Genomic DNA, 21,995 nt, shown 5'->3' with positions numbered 1-21,995 from the left:
ATCCTAGTGAAATGAAGGGGTGTACACCTCTCAGTGTCCTCTGTTTGCCCTCTGTCCAAGTGAAATTAGTTCTGGGATCTGCAGGCAAATGTATCCATTCGGGAGAGAGATAGCAATAGGAAGGCTCTTTCTTCAGGCACAGTGGAGAGGGCTCAGAGAACTGCATGCCTGAGACATCTTTCCTCATCCCTCGCTCATCTTGTTCCCTAACTTCGTACTCTCTGCCAGACCATGTTTCCTTTACTGCCAACCCTCCTATTTTTATTTCAACCTCACCCCTCGTCTTCCACCTACTACCTACTCTATTATGCTTCTCCTTTTTTCCTTTCTTCTATGGCCCTTTGAAAAGGTGCAAAGGCCTTGCTAAGCCCCATGAAGGAAATCTAACAACAAAAGATGTATTCCTAACTTATGGGAGGTGCTGTGAGACGAGTAAGAGTGGGTGCAGAGGTGATTGGGTTGTTGAGGTGGGAAAGGCCTTGGAAGCTGTGTGCAAAGATTGCAAGGACAAGATGCTAAGTGCCAGTTTGCATGTCACCCTGCAAGCTGGACCCTGTAGAATTGAGCTTTTGTGTAAACTAGAAACACATAGGTCAATAGACATTTTTTGGCTGTTAAGTGCCATCACCCGGCCTAGGCAGTGCGGTTATTTGCCTGCCTGCCTGCTTGCTGCAACTGCTGCTTGCCCTTATATTACAGGTGTTGTGACTTTCTTTGAAAACTATTTTCATCGTTGAACCTGGAGTGAGGAGCAGAAAGTAGTCAAGTTAGCTGGACTGCAAACAGTGAATGAGAACCCTCATAATCCCGAAAGCACTTGGAGAGGAAGATAGGGCAAGAGTGGGAGCATTAGAGTGGATTGAGTGGTGTGAATGTCACTTGCCAGTGGTGCTTGCAAAATACAGGGATGGTAGCAGTACCTGGCTGTGCTAGCTAGAGTTGAGGGAGAGGGCTATGTTGGGCATTCCATGCCTCCTTTTACATTATGGGATAGAGAGGCAGATAGTTTCAGGCAAGAGAGAAGTTGAGGGCTTTTTGATTTGATGGATACCCAGTGCAAAGGCCCTGTATCTCACAGCATTGCATGCTCTGTGTTTGCTAAAGCATTCAGTCCAGGTGCAATACACTACGTCCTGGAAACACTTATTTAAAGGTACGTTATAAATGACTTATCATATCATCCACACAGCATGCAATGCTGCAAAGGCAGTACGTAGCCCGTAGTCCAGTCGATCACTGCACACTCTCTAAACATGACTTAGAAATAAAAGTTTCCTCTTATGGGCTGCATTCCACCTGCTCAATACCTCCACAGGGCCCCCCTTTTCACTCCTCACAGTCCCCTTTCCCTCCTCTCCTTATCCCACCCTCCACAACCAAAGGCCCTCCACAATTCTATGACACCCTCCCCAGGGGGACTTTTTATCTTGCACTACCTCCCCTTACGCTGCTCTACCTCACCTCCCTCCCCGTTACCTGCACTACCCACTCCCCTACCCCTACCTACCATACCACAGACCACCCATTATCTTGCCCTACCTCCTCTCCCAAGGGGACCCTGTAGCACCTTTCCCTCTCTACCCATGCCCCCTTAATCCTGCCCTACTTTACTCCTTCCCCTTTTTCCCTCTACAGGGAACTCTTTTCATTACTCATTACCACAGAACCTTTTAGAAGTCCTGGGGGTACTTGTAACAGTACAAGGAATTTAACCAACGATTCCTTTACAGATATGGGCCCGATGGCAGGATTTGAACCCAGGTCTTCAAGGTTGCCCTGCAAGCACTTAACCACTACGCCACTGCAGTTAGTTGGTATACAGTGGAGCAGGGGGCCAGATGTCATATCTTCGTTGGCTTCATTGATCATGTTTCACAATGCAAACGGGTATGCTCCCATGGGCATGCAGGAGAAAGATATACATGCCAGAAACCTGCTCTCACAAGCTGAGAGGCCAGTGGCGCAAGTGATAAGTGCATGGTCTTGCAATGCAGGCGACCTGAGTTCTAATCCCACAATAGGTGTGTCATTCTTGTTATTTCTTTTTTTTTCTGTGAAAATGAGTATTCAAGGCCCAGAGTGACCAGCCCACAACTAATCCCACACCAATACCTGCATTCCCATTAACCGTTGTGGCTTTGTTTTGTGCACTCTTGCCTTGGTAACCCCCATAGATAAGCTTGTCTCTCTCCTCCCAACTGACTGGAAAAAATGAGGGGGAAAAGTGAAACCTACGGCTCATGGTCAGTAAGATAATTGCGCTGGGCCTCAAACAGGACACCTTCTCGAGGTGCTGTCAGGTGACCACAGGCCCCTGCATAGCAAGCAAACCTGTATCAGCATCTCACCTGCAACTGAAGGTTTCACCTGCAGGCTACACATAGGATGGGGCAGTAGGTGCATTAACCCTTTGGCCTATTGGCCCTCCTTCCTCTGAGATCAAGAATCATAATTTTCATGATGCCTTCCTTTGGCACATTAGACCTAGCTTCCACCCCAGTTCAGAGGATGTTTAGTTTCACGGAGAGAAGCTAATCATTGGGAGGTATGAGCCACTAAAAGCTAAGCAGGTCATTAAGTCTTTGGCTTCGTCATGGGGGGGTTTGGGTGCATTCATATGCATTGGGCACGCTTCTGTCCTCTGCGGCTGTCTGTTTATTTATTGCTGCCTGGTAATAATTTTTCAAATGTAAACACTCTGCTCTGAAAGGTGAAAGATTTGACAGGCTCTTGATGTAGTGGGCCTTTCCCACTCATTGCCCTGGGGGTGAAAGTCATGGCACAGGGCTGCTTTCTGCCTTCAACTTTATCCATTTTGGAGAGGCTGGCTCTGCCACTGACCAGCAGGGCCTAATCCTGGAGTGCAACGGGGAGAGGTCTGCGCCCTGCGTCCTCCACGCGTCCCTAACGCTCCCAAACGCGACCACAGCCCTATGTCCGATGAGCCTCTATGGTGCAGTGACCCATGCAGCTTAGGGTTAGGATCAGTGCTTGTCAGTGTAGGCCTTGCCACCCAGGTCCCGTAGAGTGTCACAGCCTGCGCCATAATCCCCTAGTGATGGTGACCATGGTGACAATGATCTTGCTGGAATACTGATGCCTTATTTCCCTCCCAGAAGCCCCAGGAGCCTAGTGAAATGAAGGGGTGTACACCTCTCAGTGTCCTCTGTTTGCCCTCTGTCCAAGTGAAATTAGTTCTGGGATCTGCAGGCAAATGTATCCATTCGGGAGAGAGATAGCAATAGGAAGGCTCTTTCTTCAGGCACAGTGGAGAGGGCTCAGAGAACTGCATGCCTGAGACATCTTTCCTCATCCCTCGCTCATCTTGTTCCCTAACTTCGTACTCTCTGCCAGACCATGTTTCCTTTACTGCCAACCCTCCTATTTTTATTTCAACCTCACCCCTCGTCTTCCACCTACTACCTACTCTATTATGCTTCTCCTTTTTTCCTTTCTTCTATGGCCCTTTGAAAAGGTGCAAAGGCCTTGCTAAGCCCCATGAAGGAAATCTAACAACAAAAGATGTATTCCTAACTTATGGGAGGTGCTGTGAGACGAGTAAGAGTGGGTGCAGAGGTGATTGGGTTGTTGAGGTGGGAAAGGCCTTGGAAGCTGTGTGCAAAGATTGCAAGGACAAGATGCTAAGTGCCAGTTTGCATGTCACCCTGCAAGCTGGACCCTGTAGAATTGAGCTTTTGTGTAAACTAGAAACACATAGGTCAATAGACATTTTTTGGCTGTTAAGTGCCATCACCCGGCCTAGGCAGTGCGGTTATTTGCCTGCCTGCCTGCTTGCTGCAACTGCTGCTTGCCCTTATATTACAGGTGTTGTGACTTTCTTTGAAAACTATTTTCATCGTTGAACCTGGAGTGAGGAGCAGAAAGTAGTCAAGTTAGCTGGACTGCAAACAGTGAATGAGAACCCTCATAATCCCGAAAGCACTTGGAGAGGAAGATAGGGCAAGAGTGGGAGCATTAGAGTGGATTGAGTGGTGTGAATGTCACTTGCCAGTGGTGCTTGCAAAATGCAGGGATGGTAGCAGTACCTGGCTGTGCTAGCTAGAGTTGAGGGAGAGGGCTATGTTGGGCATTCCATGCCTCCTTTTACATTATGGGATAGAGAGGCAGATAGTTTCAGGCAAGAGAGAAGTTGAGGGCTTTTTGATTTGATGGATACCCAGTGCAAAGGCCCTGTATCTCACAGCATTGCATGCTCTGTGTTTGCTAAAGCATTCAGTCCAGGTGCAATACACTACGTCCTGGAAACACTTGTTTAAAGGTACGTTATAAATGACTTATCATATCATCCACACAGCATGCAATGCTGCAAAGGCAGTACGTAGCCCGTAGTCCAGTCGATCACTGCACACTCTCTAAACATGACTTAGAAATAAAAGTTTCCTCTTATGGGCTGCATTCCACCTGCTCAATACCTCCACAGGGCCCCCCTTTTCACTCCTCACAGTCCCCTTTCCCTCCTCTCCTTTCTGTATCCCACCCTCCACAACACAAGGCCCTCCACAATTCTATGACACCCTCCCTCAGGGGGACTTTTTATCTTGCACTACCTCCCCTTACACTGCTCTACCTCAACTCCCTCCCCGTTACCTGCACTACCCACTCCCCTACCCCTACCCCTACCTACCATACCACAGACCACCCTTTATCTTGCCCTACCTCCTCGCCCAAGGGGACCCTGTAGCACCTTTCCTTCTCTACCCATGCCCCCTTAATCCTGCCCTACTTTACTCCTTCCCCTTTTTCCCTCTACAGGGAACTCTTTTCATTACTCATTACCACAGAACCTTTTAGAAGTCCTGGGGGTACTTGTAACAGTACAAGGAATTTAACCAACGATTCCTTTACAGATATGGGCCCGATGGCAGGATTTGAACCCAGGTCTTCAAGGCTGCACTGCAAGCACTTAACCACTACGCCACTGCAGTTAGTTGGTATACAGTGGAGCAGGGGGCCAGATGTCATATCTTCGTTGGCTTCATTGATCATGTTTCACAATGCAAACGGGTATGCTCCCATGGGCATGCAGGAGAAAGATATACATGCCAGAAACCTGCCCTCACAAGCTGAGAGGCCAGTGGCGCAAGTGATAAGTGCATGGTCTTGCAATGCAGGCGACCTGAGTTCTAATCCCACAATAGGTGTGTCATTCTTGTTATTTCTTTTTTTTTCAGTGAAAATGAGTATTCAAGGCCCAGAGTGACCAGCCCACAACTAATCCCACACCAATACCTGCATTCCCATTAACCGTTGTGGCTTTGTTTTGTGCACTCTTGCCTTGGTAACCCCCATAGATAAGCTTGTCTCTCTGCTCCCAACTGACTGGAAAAAATGAGGGGGAAAAGTGAAACCTACGGCTCATGGTCAGTAAGATAATTGCGCTGGGCCTCAAACAGGACACCTTCTCGAGGTGCTGTCAGGTGACCACAGGCCCCTGCATAGCAAGCAAACCTGTATCAGCATCTCACCTGCAACTGAAGGTGTCACCTGCAGGCTACACATAGGATGGGGCAGTAGGTGCATTAACCCTTTGGCCTATTGGCCCTCCTTCCTCTGAGATCAAGAATCATAATTTTCATGATGCCTTCCTTTGGCACATTAGACCTAGCTTCCACCCCAGTTCAGAGGATGTTTAGTTTCACGGAGAGAGGCTAATCATTGGGAGGTATGAGCCACAAAAAGCTAAGCAGGTCATTAAGTCTTTGGCTTCGTCATGGGGGGGTTTGGGTGCATTCATATGCATTGGGCACGCTTCTGTCCTCTGCGGCTGTCTGTTTATTTATTGCTGCCTGGTAATAATTTTTCAAATGTAAACACTCTGCTCTGAAAGGTGAAAGATTTGACAGGCTCTTGATGTAGTGAGCCTTTCCCACTCATTGCCCTGGGGGTGAAAGTCATGGCACAGGGCTGCGTTCTGCCTTCAGCTTTATCCATTTTGGAGAGGCTGGCTCTGCCACTGACCAGCAGGGCCTAATCCTGGAGTGCAACGGGGAGAGGTCTGCGCCCTGCGTCCTCCACGCGTCCCTAACGCTCCCAAACGCGACCACAGCCCTTACAGGCACAGCCCTATGTCCGATGAGCCTCTATGGTGCAGTCACCCATGCAGCTTAGGGTTAGGATCAGTGCTTGTCAGTGTAGGCCTTGCCACCCAGGTCCCGTAGAGTGTCACAGCCTGCGCCATAATCCCCTAGTGATGGTGACCATGGTGACAATGATCTTGCTGGAATACTGATGCCTTATTTTCCTCCCAGAAGCCCCAGGAGCCTAGTGAAATGAAGGGGTGTGCACCTCTCAGTGTCCTCTGTTTGCCCTCTGTCCAAGTGAAATTAGTTCTGGGATCTGCAGGCAAATGTATCCATTCGGGAGAGAGATAGCAATAGGAAGGCTCTTTCTTCAGGCACAGTGGAGAGGGCTCAGAGAACTGCATGCCTGAGACATCTTTCCTCATCCCTCGCTCATCTTGTTCCCTAACTTCGTACTCTCTGCCAGACCGTGTTTCCTTTACTGCCAACCCTCCCATTTTTATTTCAACCTCACCCCTCGTCTTCCACCTACTACCTACTCTATTATGCTTCTCCTTTTTTCCTTTCTTCTATGGCCCTTTGAAAAGGTGCAAAGGCCTTGCTAAGCCCCATGAAGGAAATCTAACAACAAAAGATGTATTCCTAATTTATGGGAGGTGCTGTGAGACGAGTAAGAGTGGGTGCAGAGGTGATTGGGTTGTTGAGGTGGGAAAGGCCTTGGAAGCTGTGTGCAAAGATTGCAAGGACAAGATGCTAAGTGCCAGTTTGCATGTCACCCTGCAAGCTGGACCCTGTAGAATTGAGCTTGTGTGTAAACTAGAAACACATAGGTCAATAGACATTTTTTGGCTGTTAAGTGCCATCACCCGGCCTAGGCAGTGCGGTTATTTGCCTGCCTGCCTGCTTGCTGCAACTGCTGCTTGCCCTTATATTACAGGTGTTGTGACTTTCTTTGAAAACTATTTTCATCGTTGAACCTGGAGTGAGGAGCGGAAAGTAGTCAAGTTAGCTGGACTGCAAACAGTGAATGAGAACCCTCATAATCCCGAAAGCACTTGGAGAGGAAGATAGGGCAAGAGTGGGAGCATTAGAGTGGATTGAGTGGTGTGAATGTCACTTGCCAGTGGTGCTTGCAAAATGCAGGGATGGTAGCAGTACCTGGCTGCGCTAGCTAGAGTTGAGGGAGAGGGCTATGTTGGGCATTCCATGCCTCCTTTTACATTATGGGATAGAGAGGCAGATAGTTTGAGGCAAGAGAGAAGTTGAGGGCTTTTTGATTTGATGGATACCCAGTGCAAAGGCCCTGTATCTCACAGCATTGCATGCTCTGTGTTTGCTAAAGCATTCAGTCCAGGTGCAATACACTACGTCCTGGAAACACTTGTTTAAAGGTACGTTATAAATGACTTATCATATCATCCACACAGCATGCAATGCTGCAAAGGCAGTACGTAGCCCGTAGTCCAGTCGATCACTGCACACTCTCTAAACATGACTTAGAAATAAAAGTTTCCTCTTATGGGCTGCATTCCACCTGCTCAATACCTCCACAGGGCCCCCCTTTTCACTCCTCACAGTCCCCTTTCCCTCCTCTCCTTTCTGTATCCCACCCTCCACAACACAAGGCCCTCCACAATTCTATGACACCCTCCCTCAGGGGGACTTTTTATCTTGCACTACCTCCCCTTACACTGCTCTACCTCACCTCCCTCCCCGTTACCTGCACTACCCACTCCCCTACCCCTACCCCTACCCCTACCTACCATACCACAGACCACCCTTTATCTTGCCCTACCTCCTCTCCCAAGGGGACCCTGTAGCACCTTTCCTTCTCTACCCATGCCCCCTTAATCCTGCCCTACTTTACTCCTTCCCCTTTTTCCCTCTACAGGGAACTCTTTTCATTACTCATTACCACAGAACCTTTTAGACGTCCTGGGGGTACTTGTAACAGTACAAGGAATTTAACCAACGATTCCTTTACAGATATGGGCCCGATGGCAGGATTTGAACCCAGGTCTTCAAGGCTGCACTGCAAGCACTTAACCACTACGCCACTGCAGTTAGTTGGTATACAGTGGAGCAGGGGGCCAGATGTCATATCTTCGTTGGCTTCATTGATCATGTTTCACAATGCAAACGGGTATGCTCCCATGGGCATGCAGGAGAAAGATATACATGCCAGAAACCTGCCCTCACAAGCTGAGAGGCCAGTGGCGCAAGTGATAAGTGCATGGTCTTGCAATGCAGGCGACCTGAGTTCTAATCCCACAATAGGTGTGTCATTCTTGTTATTTCTTTTTTTTTCTGTGAAAATGAGTATTCAAGGCCCAGAGTGACCAGCCCACAACTAATCCCACACCAATACCTGCATTCCCATTAACCGTTGTGGCTTTGTTTTGTGCACTCTTGCCTTGGTAACCCCCATAGATAAGCTTGTCTCTCTGCTCCCAACTGACTGGAAAAAATGAGGGGGAAAAGTGAAACCTACGGCTCATGGTCAGTAAGATAATTGCGCTGGGCCTCAAACAGGACACCTTCTCGAGGTGCTGTCAGGTGACCACAGGCCCCTGCATAGCAAGCAAACCTGTATCAGCATCTCACCTGCAACTGAAGGTGTCACCTGCAGGCTACACATAGGATGGGGCAGTAGGTGCATTAACCCTTTGGCCTATTGGCCCTCCTTCCTCTGAGATCAAGAATCATAATTTTCATGATGCCTTCCTTTGGCACATTAGACCTAGCTTCCACCCCAGTTCAGAGGATGTTTAGTTTCACGGAGAGAGGCTAATCATTGGGAGGTATGAGCCACAAAAAGCTAAGCAGGTCATTAAGTCTTTGGCTTCGTCATGGGGGGGTTTGGGTGCATTCATATGCATTGGGCACGCTTCTGTCCTCTGCGGCTGTCTGTTTATTTATTGCTGCCTGGTAATAATTTTTCAAATGTAAACACTCTGCTCTGAAAGGTAAAAGATTTGACAGGCTCTTGATGTAGTGAGCCTTTCCCACTCATTGCCCTGGGGGTGAAAGTCATGGCACAGGGCTGCGTTCTGCCTTCAGCTTTATCCATTTTGGAGAGGCTGGCTCTGCCACTGACCAGCAGGGCCTAATCCTGGAGTGCAACGGGGAGAGGTCTGCGCCCTGCGTCCTCCACGCGTCCCTAACGCTCCCAAACGCGACCACAGCCCTTACAGGCACAGCCCTATGTCCGATGAGCCTCTATGGTGCAGTCACCCATGCAGCTTAGGGTTAGGATCAGTGCTTGTCAGTGTAGGCCTTGCCACCCAGGTCCCGTAGAGTGTCACAGCCTGCGCCATAATCCCCTAGTGATGGTGACCATGGTGACAATGATCTTGCTGGAATACTGATGCCTTATTTTCCTCCCAGAAGCCCCAGGAGCCTAGTGAAATGAAGGGGTGTGCACCTCTCAGTGTCCTCTGTTTGCCCTCTGTCCAAGTGAAATTAGTTCTGGGATCTGCAGGCAAATGTATCCATTCGGGAGAGAGATAGCAATAGGAAGGCTCTTTCTTCAGGCACAGTGGAGAGGGCTCAGAGAACTGCATGCCTGAGACATCTTTCCTCATCCCTCGCTCATCTTGTTCCCTAACTTCGTACTCTCTGCCAGACCGTGTTTCCTTTACTGCCAACCCTCCCATTTTTATTTCAACCTCACCCCTCGTCTTCCACCTACTACCTACTCTATTATGCTTCTCCTTTTTTCCTTTCTTCTATGGCCCTTTGAAAAGGTGCAAAGGCCTTGCTAAGCCCCATGAAGGAAATCTAACAACAAAAGATGTATTCCTAACTTATGGGAGGTGCTGTGAGACGAGTAAGAGTGGGTGCAGAGGTGATTGGGTTGTTGAGGTGGGAAAGGCCTTGGAAGCTGTGTGCAAAGATTGCAAGGACAAGATGCTAAGTGCCAGTTTGCATGTCACCCTGCAAGCTGGACCCTGTAGAATTGAGCTTGTGTGTAAACTAGAAACACATAGGTCAATAGACATTTTTTGGCTGTTAAGTGCCATCACCCGGCCTAGGCAGTGCGGTTATTTGCCTGCCTGCCTGCTTGCTGCAACTGCTGCTTGCCCTTATATTACAGGTGTTGTGACTTTCTTTGAAAACTATTTTCATCGTTGAACCTGGAGTGAGGAGCGGAAAGTAGTCAAGTTAGCTGGACTGCAAACAGTGAATGAGAACCCTCATAATCCCGAAAGCACTTGGAGAGGAAGATAGGGCAAGAGTGGGAGCATTAGAGTGGATTGAGTGGTGTGAATGTCACTTGCCAGTGGTGCTTGCAAAATGCAGGGATGGTAGCAGTACCTGGCTGCGCTAGCTAGAGTTGAGGGAGAGGGCTATGTTGGGCATTCCATGGCTCCTTTTACATTATGGGATAGAGAGGCAGATAGTTTCAGGCAAGAGAGAAGTTGAGGGCTTTTTGATTTGATGGATACCCAGTGCAAAGGCCCTGTATCTCACAGCATTGCATGCTCTGTGTTTGCTAAAGCATTCAGTCCAGGTGCAATACACTACGTCCTGGAAACACTTGTTTAAAGGTACGTTATAAATGACTTATCATATCATCCACACAGCATGCAATGCTGCAAAGGCAGTACGTAGCCCGTAGTCCAGTCGATCACTGCACACTCTCTAAACATGACTTAGAAATAAAAGTTTCCTCTTATGGGCTGCATTCCACCTGCTCAATACCTCCACAGGGCCCCCCCTTTCCCTCCTCTCCTTTCTGTATCCCACCCTCCACAACACAAGGCCCTCCACAATTCTATGACACCCTCCCTCAGGGGGACTTTTTATCTTGCACTACCTCCCCTTACACTGCTCTACCTCACCTCCCTCCCCCTTACCTGCACTACCCACTCCCCTACCCCTACCCCTACCTACCATACCACAGACCACCCTTTCTCTTGCCCTACCTCCTCTCCCAAGGGGACCCTGTAGCACCTTTCCTTCTCTACCCATGCCCCCTTAATCCTGCCCTACTTTACTCCTTCCCCTTTTTCCCTCTACAGGGAACTCTTTTCATTACTCATTACCACAGAACCTTTTAGACGTCCTGGGGGTACTTGTAACAGTACAAGGAATTTAACCAACGATTCCTTTACAGATATGGGCCCGATGGCAGGATTTGAACCCAGGTCTTCAAGGCTGCCCTGCAAGCACTTAACCACTACGCCACTGCAGTTAGTTGGTATACAGTGGAGCAGGGGGCCAGATGTCATATCTTCGTTGGCTTCATTGATCATGTTTCACAATGCAAACGGGTATGCTCCCATGGGCATGCAGGAGAAAGATATACATGCCAGAAACCTGCCCTCACAAGCTGAGAGGCCAGTGGCGCAAGTGATAAGTGCATGGTCTTGCAATGCAGGCGACCTGAGTTCTAATCCCACAATAGGTGTGTCATTCTTGTTATTTCTTTTTTTTTTCAGTGAAAATGAGTATTCAAGGCCCAGAGTGACCAGCCCACAACTAATCCCACACCAATACCTGCATTCCCATTAACCGTTGTGGCTTTGTTTTGTGCACTCTTGCCTTGGTAACCCCCATAGATAAGCTTGTCTCTCTGCTCCCAACTGACTGGAAAAAATGAGGGGGAAAAGTGAAACCTACGGCTCATGGTCAGTAAGATAATTGCGCTGGGCCTCAAACAGGACACCTTCTCGAGGTGCTGTCAGGTGACCACAGGCCCCTGCATAGCAAGCAAACCTGTATCAGCATCTCACCTGCAACTGAAGGTGTCACCTGCAGGCTACACATAGGATGGGGCAGTAGGTGCATTAACCCTTTGGCCTATTGGCCCTCCTTCCTCTGAGATCAAGAATCATAATTTTCATGATGCCTTCCTTTGGCACATTAGACCTAGCTTCCACCCCAGTTCAGAGGATGTTTAGTTTCACGGAGAGAGGCTAATCATTGGGAGGTATGAGCCACTAAAAGCTAAGCAGGTCATTAAGTCTTTGGCTTCGTCATGGGGGGGTTTGGGTGCATTCATATGCATTGGGCACGCTTCTGTCCTCTGCGGCTGTCTGTTTATTTATTGCTGCCTGGTAATAATTTTTCAAATGTAAACACTCTACTCTGAAAGGTGAAAGATTTGACAGGATCTTGATGTAGTGAGCCTTTCCCACTCATTGCCCTGGGGGTGAAAGTCATGGCACAGGGCTGCGTTCTGCCTTCAGCTTTATCCATTTTGGAGAGGCTGGCTCTGCCACTGACCAGCAGGGCCTAATCCTGGAGTGCAACGGGGAGAGGTCTGCGCCCTGCGTCCTCCACGCGTCCCTAACGCTCCCAAACGCGACCACAGCCCTTACAGGCACAGCCCTATGTCCGATGAGCCTCTATGGTGCAGTCACCCATGCAGCTTAGGGTTAGGATCAGTGCTTGTCAGTGTAGGCCTTGCCACCCAGGTCCCGTAGAGTGTCACAGCCTGCGCCATAATCCCCTAGTGATGGTGACCATGGTGACAATGATCTTGCTGGAATACTGATGCCTTATTTTCCTCCCAGAAGCCCCAGGAGCCTAGTGAAATGAAGGGGTGTGCACCTCTCAGTGTCCTCTGTTTGCCCTCTGTCCAAGTGAAATTAGTTCTGGGATCTGCAGGCAAATGTATCCATTCGGGAGAGAGATAGCAATAGGAAGGCTCTTTCTTCAGGCACAGTGGAGAGGGCTCAGAGAACTGCATGCCTGAGACATCTTTCCTCATCCCTCGCTCATCTTGTTCCCTAACTTCGTACTCTCTGCCAGACCGTGTTTCCTTTACTGCCAACCCTCCCATTTTTATTTCAACCTCACCCCTCGTCTTCCACCTACTACCTACTCTATTATGCTTCTCCTTTTTTCCTTTCTTCTATGGCCCTTTGAAAAGGTGCAAAGGCCTTGCTAAGCCCCATGAAGGAAATCTAACAACAAAAGATGTATTCCTAACTTATGGGAGGTGCTGTGAGACGAGTAAGAGTGGGTGCAGAGGTGATTGGGTTGTTGAGGTGGGAAAGGCCTTGGAAGCTGTGTGCAAAGATTGCAAGGACAAGATGCTAAGTGCCAGTTTGCATGTCACCCTGCAAGCTGGACCCTGTAGAATTGAGCTTGTGTGTAAACTAGAAACACATAGGTCAATAGACATTTTTTGGCTGTTAAGTGCCATCACCCGGCCTAGGCAGTGCGGTTATTTGCCTGCCTGCCTGCTTGCTGCAACTGCTGCTTGCCCTTAAATTACAGGTGTTGTGACTTTCTTTGAAAACTATTTTCATCGTTGAACCTGGAGTGAGGAGCGGAAAGTAGTCAAGTTAGCTGGACTGCAAACAGTGAATGAGAACCCTCATAATCCCGAAAGCACTTGGAGAGGAATATAGGGCAAGAGTGGGAGCATTAGAGTGGATTGAGTGGTGTGAATGTCACTTGCCAGTGGTGCTTGCAAAATGCAGGGATGGTAGCAGTACCTGGCTGCGCTAGCTAGAGTTGAGGGAGAGGGCTATGTTGGGCATTCCATGCCTCCTTTTACATTATGGGATAGAGAGGCAGATAGTTTCAGGCAAGAGAGAAGTTGAGGGCTTTTTGATTTGATGGATACCCAGTGCAAAGGCCCTGTATCTCACAGCATTGCATGCTCTGTGTTTGCTAAAGCATTCAGTCCAGGTGCAATACACTACGTCCTGGAAACACTTGTTTAAAGGTACGTTATAAATGACTTATCATATCATCCACACAGCATGCAATGCTGCAAAGGCAGTACGTAGCCCGTAGTCCAGTCGATCACTGCACACTCTCTAAACATGACTTAGAAATAAAAGTTTCCTCTTATGGGCTGCATTCCACCTGCTCAATACCTCCACAGGGCCCCCCTTTTCACTCCTCACAGTCCCCTTTCCCTCCTCTCCTTTCTGTATCCCACCCTCCACAACACAAGGCCCTCCACAATTCTATGACACCCTCCCTCAGGGGGACTTTTTATCTTGCACTACCTCCCCTTACACTGCTCTACCTCACCTCCCTCCCCGTTACCTGCACTACCCACTCCCCTACCCCTACCTACCATACCACAGACCACCCTTTATCTTGCCCTACCTCCTCTCCCAAGGGGACCCTGTAGCACCTTTCCTTCTCTACCCATGCCCCCTTAATCCTGCCCTACTTTACTCCTTCCCCTTTTTCCCTCTACAGGGAACTCTTTTCATTACTCATTACCACAGAACCTTTTAGACGTCCTGGGGGTACTTGTAACAGTACAAGGAATTTAACCAACGATTCCTTTACAGATATGGGCCCGATGGCAGGATTTGAACCCAGGTCTTCAAGGCTGCACTGCAAGCACTTAACCACTACGCCACTGCAGTTAGTTGGTATACAGTGGAGCAGGGGGCCAGATGTCATATCTTCGTTGGCTTCACTGATCATGTTTCACAATGCAAACGGGTATGCTCCCATGGGCATGCAGGAGAAAGATATACATGCCAGAAACCTGCTCTCACAAGCTGAGAGGCCAGTGGCGCAAGTGATAAGTGCATGGTCTTGCAATGCAGGCGACCTGAGTTCTAATCCCACAATAGGTGTGTAATTCTTGTTTTTTCATTTTTTTCTGTGAAAATGAGTATTCAAGGCCCAGAGTGACCAGCCCACAACTAATCCCACACCAATACCTGCATTCCCATTAACCGTTGTGGCTTTGTTTTGTGCACTCTTGCCTTGGTAACCCCCATAGATAAGCTTGTCTCTCTCCTCCCAACTGACTGGAAAAAATGAGGGGGAAAAGTGAAACCTACGGCTCATGGTCAGTAAGATAATTGCGCTGGGCCTCAAACAGGACACCTTCTCGAGGTGCTGTCAGGTGACCACAGGCCCCTGCATAGCAAGCAAACCTGTATCAGCATCTCACCTGCAACTGAAGGTTTCACCTGCAGGCTACACATAGGATGGGGCAGTAGGTGCATTAACCCTTTGGCCTATTGGCCCTCCTTCCTCTGAGATCAAGAATCATAATTTTCATGATGCCTTCCTTTGGCACATTAGACCTAGCTTCCACCCCAGTTCAGAGGATGTTTAGTTTCACGGAGAGAAGCTAATCATTGGGAGCTATGAGCCACTAAAAGCTAAGCAGGTCATTAAGTCTTTGGCTTCGTCATGGGGGGGTTTGGGTGCATTCATATGCATTGGGCACGCTTCTGTCCTCTGCGGCTGTCTGTTTATTTATTGCTGCCTGGTAATAATTTTTCAAATGTAAACACTCTGCTCTGAAAGGTGAAAGATTTGACAGGCTCTTGATGTAGTGGGCCTTTCCCACTCATTGCCCTGGGGGTGAAAGTCATGGCACAGGGCTGCTTTCTGCCTTCAACTTTATCCATTTTGGAGAGGCTGGCTCTGCCACTGACCAGCAGGGCCTAATCCTGGAGTGCAACGGGGAGAGGTCTGCGCCCTGCGTCCTCCACGCGTCCCTAACGCTCCCAAACGCGACCACAGCCCTATGTCCGATGAGCCTCTATGGTGCAGTCACCCATGCAGCTTAGGGTTAGGATCAGTGCTTGTCAGTGTAGGCCTTGCCACCCAGGTCCCGTAGAGTGTCACAGCCTGCGCCATAATCCCCTAGTGATGGTGACCATGGTGACAATGATCTTGCTGGAATACTGATGCCTTATTTCCCTCCCAGAAGCCCCAGGATCCTAGTGAAATGAAGGGGTGTACACCTCTCAGTGTCCTCTGTTTGCCCTCTGTCCAAGTGAAATTAGTTCTGGGATCTGCAGGCAAATGTATCCATTCGGGAGAGAGATAGCAATAGGAAGGCTCTTTCTTCAGGCACAGTGGAGAGGGCTCAGAGAACTGCATGCCTGAGACATCTTTCCTCATCCCTCGCTCATCTTGTTCCCTAACTTCGTACTCTCTGCCAGACCATGTTTCCTTTACTGCCAACCCTCCTATTTTTATTTCAACCTCACCCCTCGTCTTCCACCTACTACCTACTCTATTATGCTTCTCCTTTTTTCCTTTCTTCTATGGCCCTTTGAAAAGGTGCAAAGGCCTTGCTAAGCCCCATGAAGGAAATCTAACAACAAAAGATGTATTCCTAACTTATGGGAGGTGCTGTGAGACGAGTAAGAGTGGGTGCAGAGGTGATTGGGTTGTTGAGGTGGGAAAGGCCTTGGAAGCTGTGTGCAAAGATTGCAAGGACAAGATGCTAAGTGCCAGTTTGCATGTCACCCTGCAAGCTGGACCCTGTAGAATTGAGCTTTTGTGTAAACTAGAAACACATAGGTCAATAGACATTTTTTGGCTGTTAAGTGCCATCACCCGGCCTAGGCAGTGCGGTTATTTGCCTGCCTGCCTGCTTGCTGCAACTGCTGCTTGCTCTTATATTACAGGTGTTGTGACTTTCTTTGAAAACTATTTTCATCGTTGAACCTGGAGTGAGGAGCGGAAAGTAGTCAAGTTAGCTGGACTGCAAACAGTGAATGAGAACCCTCATAATCCCGAAAGCACTTGGAGAGGAAGATAGGGCAAGAGTGGGAGCATTAGAGTGGATTGAGTGGTGTGAATGTCACTTGCCAGTGGTGCTTGCAAAATGCAGGGATGGTAGCAGTACCTGGCTGTGCTAGCTAGAGTTGAGGGAGAGGGCTATGTTGGGCATTCCATGCCTCCTTTTACATTATGGGATAGAGAGGCAGATAGTTTCAGGCAAGAGAGAAGTTGAGGGCTTTTTGATTTGATGGATACCCAGTGCAAAGGCCCTGTATCTCACAGCATTGCATGCTCTGTGTTTGCTAAAGCATTCAGTCCAGGTGCAATACACTACGTCCTGGAAACACTTGTTTAAAGGTACGTTATAAATGACTTATCATATCATCCACACAGCATGCAATGCTGCAAAGGCAGTACGTAGCCCGTAGTCCAGTCGATCACTGCACACTCTCTAAACATGACTTAGAAATAAAAGTTTCCTCTTATGGGCTGCATTCCACCTGCTCAATACCTCCACAGGGCCCCCCTTTTCACTCCTCACAGTCCCCTTTCCCTCCTCTCCTTTCTGTATCCCACCCTCCACAACACAAGGCCCTCCACAATTCTATGACACCCTCCCTCAGGGGGACTTTTTATCTTGCACTACCTCCCCTTACACTGCTCTACCTCACCTCCCTCCCCGTTACCTGCACTACCCACTCCCCTACCCCTACCCCTACCTACCATACCACAGACCACCCTTTATCTTGCCCTACCTCCTCTCCCAAGGGGACCCTGTAGCACCTTTCCTTCTCTACCCATGCCCCCTTAATCCTGCCCTACTTTACTCCTTCCCCTTTTTCCCTCTACAGGGAACTCTTTTCATTACTCATTACCACAGAACCTTTTAGACGTCCTGGGGGTACTTGTAACAGTACAAGGAATTTAACCAACGATTCCTTTACAGATATGGGCCCGATGGCAGGATTTGAACCCAGGTCTTCAAGGCTGCACTGCAAGCACTTAACCACTACGCCACTGCAGTTAGTTGGTATACAGTGGAGCAGGGGGCCAGATGTCATATCTTCGTTGGCTTCATTGATCATGTTTCACAATGCAAACGGGTATGCTCCCATGGGCATGCAGGAGAAAGATATACATGCCAGAAACCTGCCCTCACAAGCTGAGAGGCCAGTGGCGCAAGTGATAAGTGCATGGTCTTGCAATGCAGGCGACCTGAGTTCTAATCCCACAATAGGTGTGTCATTCTTGTTATTTCTTTTTTTTCTGTGAAAATGAGTATTCAAGGCCCAGAGTGACCAGCCCACAACTAATCCCACACCAATACCTGCATTCCCATTAACCGTTGTGGCTTTGTTTTGTGCACTCTTGCCTTGGTAACCCCCATAGATAAGCTTGTCTCTCTCCTCCCAACTGACTGGAAAAAATGAGGGGGAAAAGTGAAACCTACGGCTCATGGTCAGTAAGATAATTGCGCTGGGCCTCAAACAGGACACCTTCTCGAGGTGCTGTCAGGTGACCACAGGCCCCTGCATAGCAAGCAAACCTGTATCAGCATCTCACCTGCAACTGAAGGTTTCACCTGCAGGCTACACATAGGATGGGGCAGTAGGTGCATTAACCCTTTGGCCTATTGGCCCTCCTTCCTCTGAGATCAAGAATCATAATTTTCATGATGCCTTCCTTTGGCACATTAGACCTAGCTTCCACCCCAGTTCAGAGGATGTTTAGTTTCACGGAGAGAAGCTAATCATTGGGAGGTATGAGCCACTAAAAGCTAAGCAGGTCATTAAGTCTTTGGCTTCGTCATGGGGGGGTTTGGGTGCATTCATATGCATTGGGCACGCTTCTGTCCTCTGCGGCTGTCTGTTTATTTATTGCTGCCTGGTAATAATTTTTCAAATGTAAACACTCTGCTCTGAAAGGTGAAAGATTTGACAGGCTCTTGATGTAGTGGGCCTTTCCCACTCATTGCCCTGGGGGTGAAAGTCATGGCACAGGGCTGCTTTCTGCCTTCAACTTTATCCATTTTGGAGAGGCTGGCTCTGCCACTGACCAGCAGGGCCTAATCCTGGAGTGCAACGGGGAGAGGTCTGCGCCCTGCGTCCTCCACGCGTCCCTAACGCTCCCAAACGCGACCACAGCCCTATGTCCGATGAGCCTCTATGGTGCAGTGACCCATGCAGCTTAGGGTTAGGATCAGTGCTTGTCAGTGTAGGCCTTGCCACCCAGGTCCCGTAGAGTGTCACAGCCTGCGCCATAATCCCCTAGTGATGGTGACCATGGTGACAATGATCTTGCTGGAATACTGATGCCTTATTTCCCTCCCAGAAGCCCCAGGAGCCTAGTGAAATGAAGGGGTGTACACCTCTCAGTGTCCTCTGTTTGCCCTCTGTCCAAGTGAAATTAGTTCTGGGATCTGCAGGCAAATGTATCCATTCGGGAGAGAGATAGCAATAGGAAGGCTCTTTCTTCAGGCACAGTGGAGAGGGCTCAGAGAACTGCATGCCTGAGACATCTTTCCTCATCCCTCGCTCATCTTGTTCCCTAACTTCGTACTCTCTGCCAGACCATGTTTCCTTTACTGCCAACCCTCCTATTTTTATTTCAACCTCACCCCTCGTCTTCCACCTACTACCTACTCTATTATGCTTCTCCTTTTTTCCTTTCTTCTATGGCCCTTTGAAAAGGTGCAAAGGCCTTGCTAAGCCCCATGAAGGAAATCTAACAACAAAAGATGTATTCCTAACTTATGGGAGGTGCTGTGAGACGAGTAAGAGTGGGTGCAGAGGTGATTGGGTTGTTGAGGTGGGAAAGGCCTTGGAAGCTGTGTGCAAAGATTGCAAGGACAAGATGCTAAGTGCCAGTTTGCATGTCACCCTGCAAGCTGGACCCTGTAGAATTGAGCTTTTGTGTAAACTAGAAACACATAGGTCAATAGACATTTTTTGGCTGTTAAGTGCCATCACCCGGCCTAGGCAGTGCGGTTATTTGCCTGCCTGCCTGCTTGCTGCAACTGCTGCTTGCCCTTATATTACAGGTGTTGTGACTTTCTTTGAAAACTATTTTCATCGTTGAACCTGGAGTGAGGAGCAGAAAGTAGTCAAGTTAGCTGGACTGCAAACAGTGAATGAGAACCCTCATAATCCCGAAAGCACTTGGAGAGGAAGATAGGGCAAGAGTGGGAGCATTAGAGTGGATTGAGTGGTGTGAATGTCACTTGCCAGTGGTGCTTGCAAAATGCAGGGATGGTAGCAGTACCTGGCTGTGCTAGCTAGAGTTGAGGGAGAGGGCTATGTTGGGCATTCCATGCCTCCTTTTACATTATGGGATAGAGAGGCAGATAGTTTCAGGCAAGAGAGAAGTTGAGGGCTTTTTGATTTGATGGATACCCAGTGCAAAGGCCCTGTATCTCACAGCATTGCATGCTCTGTGTTTGCTAAAGCATTCAGTCCAGGTGCAATACACTACGTCCTGGAAACACTTGTTTAAAGGTACGTTATAAATGACTTATCATATCATCCACACAGCATGCAATGCTGCAAAGGCAGTACGTAGCCCGTAGTCCAGTCGATCACTGCACACTCTCTAAACATGACTTAGAAATAAAAGTTTCCTCTTATGGGCTGCATTCCACCTGCTCAATACCTCCACAGGGCCCCCCTTTTCACTCCTCACAGTCCCCTTTCCCTCCTCTCCTTTCTGTATCCCACCCTCCACAACACAAGGCCCTCCACAATTCTATGACACCCTCCCTCAGGGGGACTTTTTATCTTGCACTACCTCCCCTTACACTGCTCTACCTCATCTGCCTCCCCGTTACCTGCACTACCCACTCCCCTACCCCTACCTACCATACCACAGACCACCCTTTATCTTGCCCTACCTCCTCTCCCAAGGGGACCCTGTAGCACCTTTCCTTCTCTACCCATGCCCCCTTAATCCTGCCCTACTTTACTCCTTCCCCTTTTTCCCTCTACAGGGAACTCTTTTCATTACTCATTACCACAGAACCTTTTAGACGTCCTGGGGGTACTTGTAACAGTACAAGGAATTTAACCAACGATTCCTTTACAGATATGGGCCCGATGGCAGGATTTGAACCCAGGTCTTCAAGGCTGCACTGCAAGCACTTAACCACTACGCCACTGCAGTTAGTTGGTATACAGTGGAGCAGGGGGCCAGATGTCATATCTTCGTTGGCTTCATTGATCATGTTTCACAATGCAAACGGGTATGCTCCCATGGGCATGCAGGAGAAAGATATACATGCCAGAAACCTGCCCTCACAAGCTGAGAGGCCAGTGGCGCAAGTGATAAGTGCATGGTCTTGCAATGCAGGCGACCTGAGTTCTAATCCCACAATAGGTGTGTCATTCTTGTTATTTCTTTTTTTTTCAGTGAAAATGAGTATTCAAGGCCCAGAGTGACCAGCCCACAACTAATCCCACACCAATACCTGCATTCCCATTAACCGTTGTGGCTTTGTTTTGTGCACTCTTGCCTTGGTAACCCCCATAGATAAGCTTGTCTCTCTGCTCCCAACTGACTGGAAAAAATGAGGGGGAAAAGTGAAACCTACGGCTCATGGTCAGTAAGATAATTGCGCTGGGCCTCAAACAGGACACCTTCTCGAGGTGCTGTCAGGTGACCACAGGCCCCTGCATAGCAAGCAAACCTGTATCAGCATCTCACCTGCAACTGAAGGTGTCACCTGCAGGCTACACATAGGATGGGGCAGTAGGTGCATTAACCCTTTGGCCTATTGGCCCTCCTTCCTCTGAGATCAAGAATCATAATTTTCATGATGCCTTCCTTTGGCACATTAGACCTAGCTTCCACCCCAGTTCAGAGGATGTTTAGTTTCACGGAGAGAGGCTAATCATTGGGAGGTATGAGCCACAAAAAGCTAAGCAGGTCATTAAGTCTTTGGCTTCGTCATGGGGGGGTTTGGGTGCATTCATATGCATTGGGCACGCTTCTGTCCTCTGCGGCTGTCTGTTTATTTATTGCTGCCTGGTAATAATTTTTCAAATGTAAACACTCTGCTCTGAAAGGTGAAAGATTTGACAGGCTCTTGATGTAGTGAGCCTTTCCCACTCATTGCCCTGGGGGTGAAAGTCATGGCACAGGGCTGCGTTCTGCCTTCAGCTTTATCCATTTTGGAGAGGCTGGCTCTGCCACTGACCAGCAGGGCCTAATCCTGGAGTGCAACGGGGAGAGGTCTGCGCCCTGCGTCCTCCACGCGTCCCTAACGCTCCCAAACGCGACCACAGCCCTTACAGGCACAGCCCTATGTCCGATGAGCCTCTATGGTGCAGTCACCCATGCAGCTTAGGGTTAGGATCAGTGCTTGTCAGTGTAGGCCTTGCCACCCAGGTCCCGTAGAGTGTCACAGCCTGCGCCATAATCCCCTAGTGATGGTGACCATGGTGACAATGATCTTGCTGGAATACTGATGCCTTATTTTCCTCCCAGAAGCCCCAGGAGCCTAGT

Source organism: Ambystoma mexicanum, chromosome 5q, assembly GCF_040938575.1.
Source record: "Ambystoma mexicanum isolate Mex_15411 chromosome 5q, UKY_AmexF1_1, whole genome shotgun sequence".
Classification (NCBI taxonomy): Eukaryota; Metazoa; Chordata; class Amphibia; order Caudata; family Ambystomatidae; genus Ambystoma; species Ambystoma mexicanum.
The sequence above is the reverse complement of the archived record's forward strand: the minus strand, read 5'-3'. Positions refer to the sequence as shown.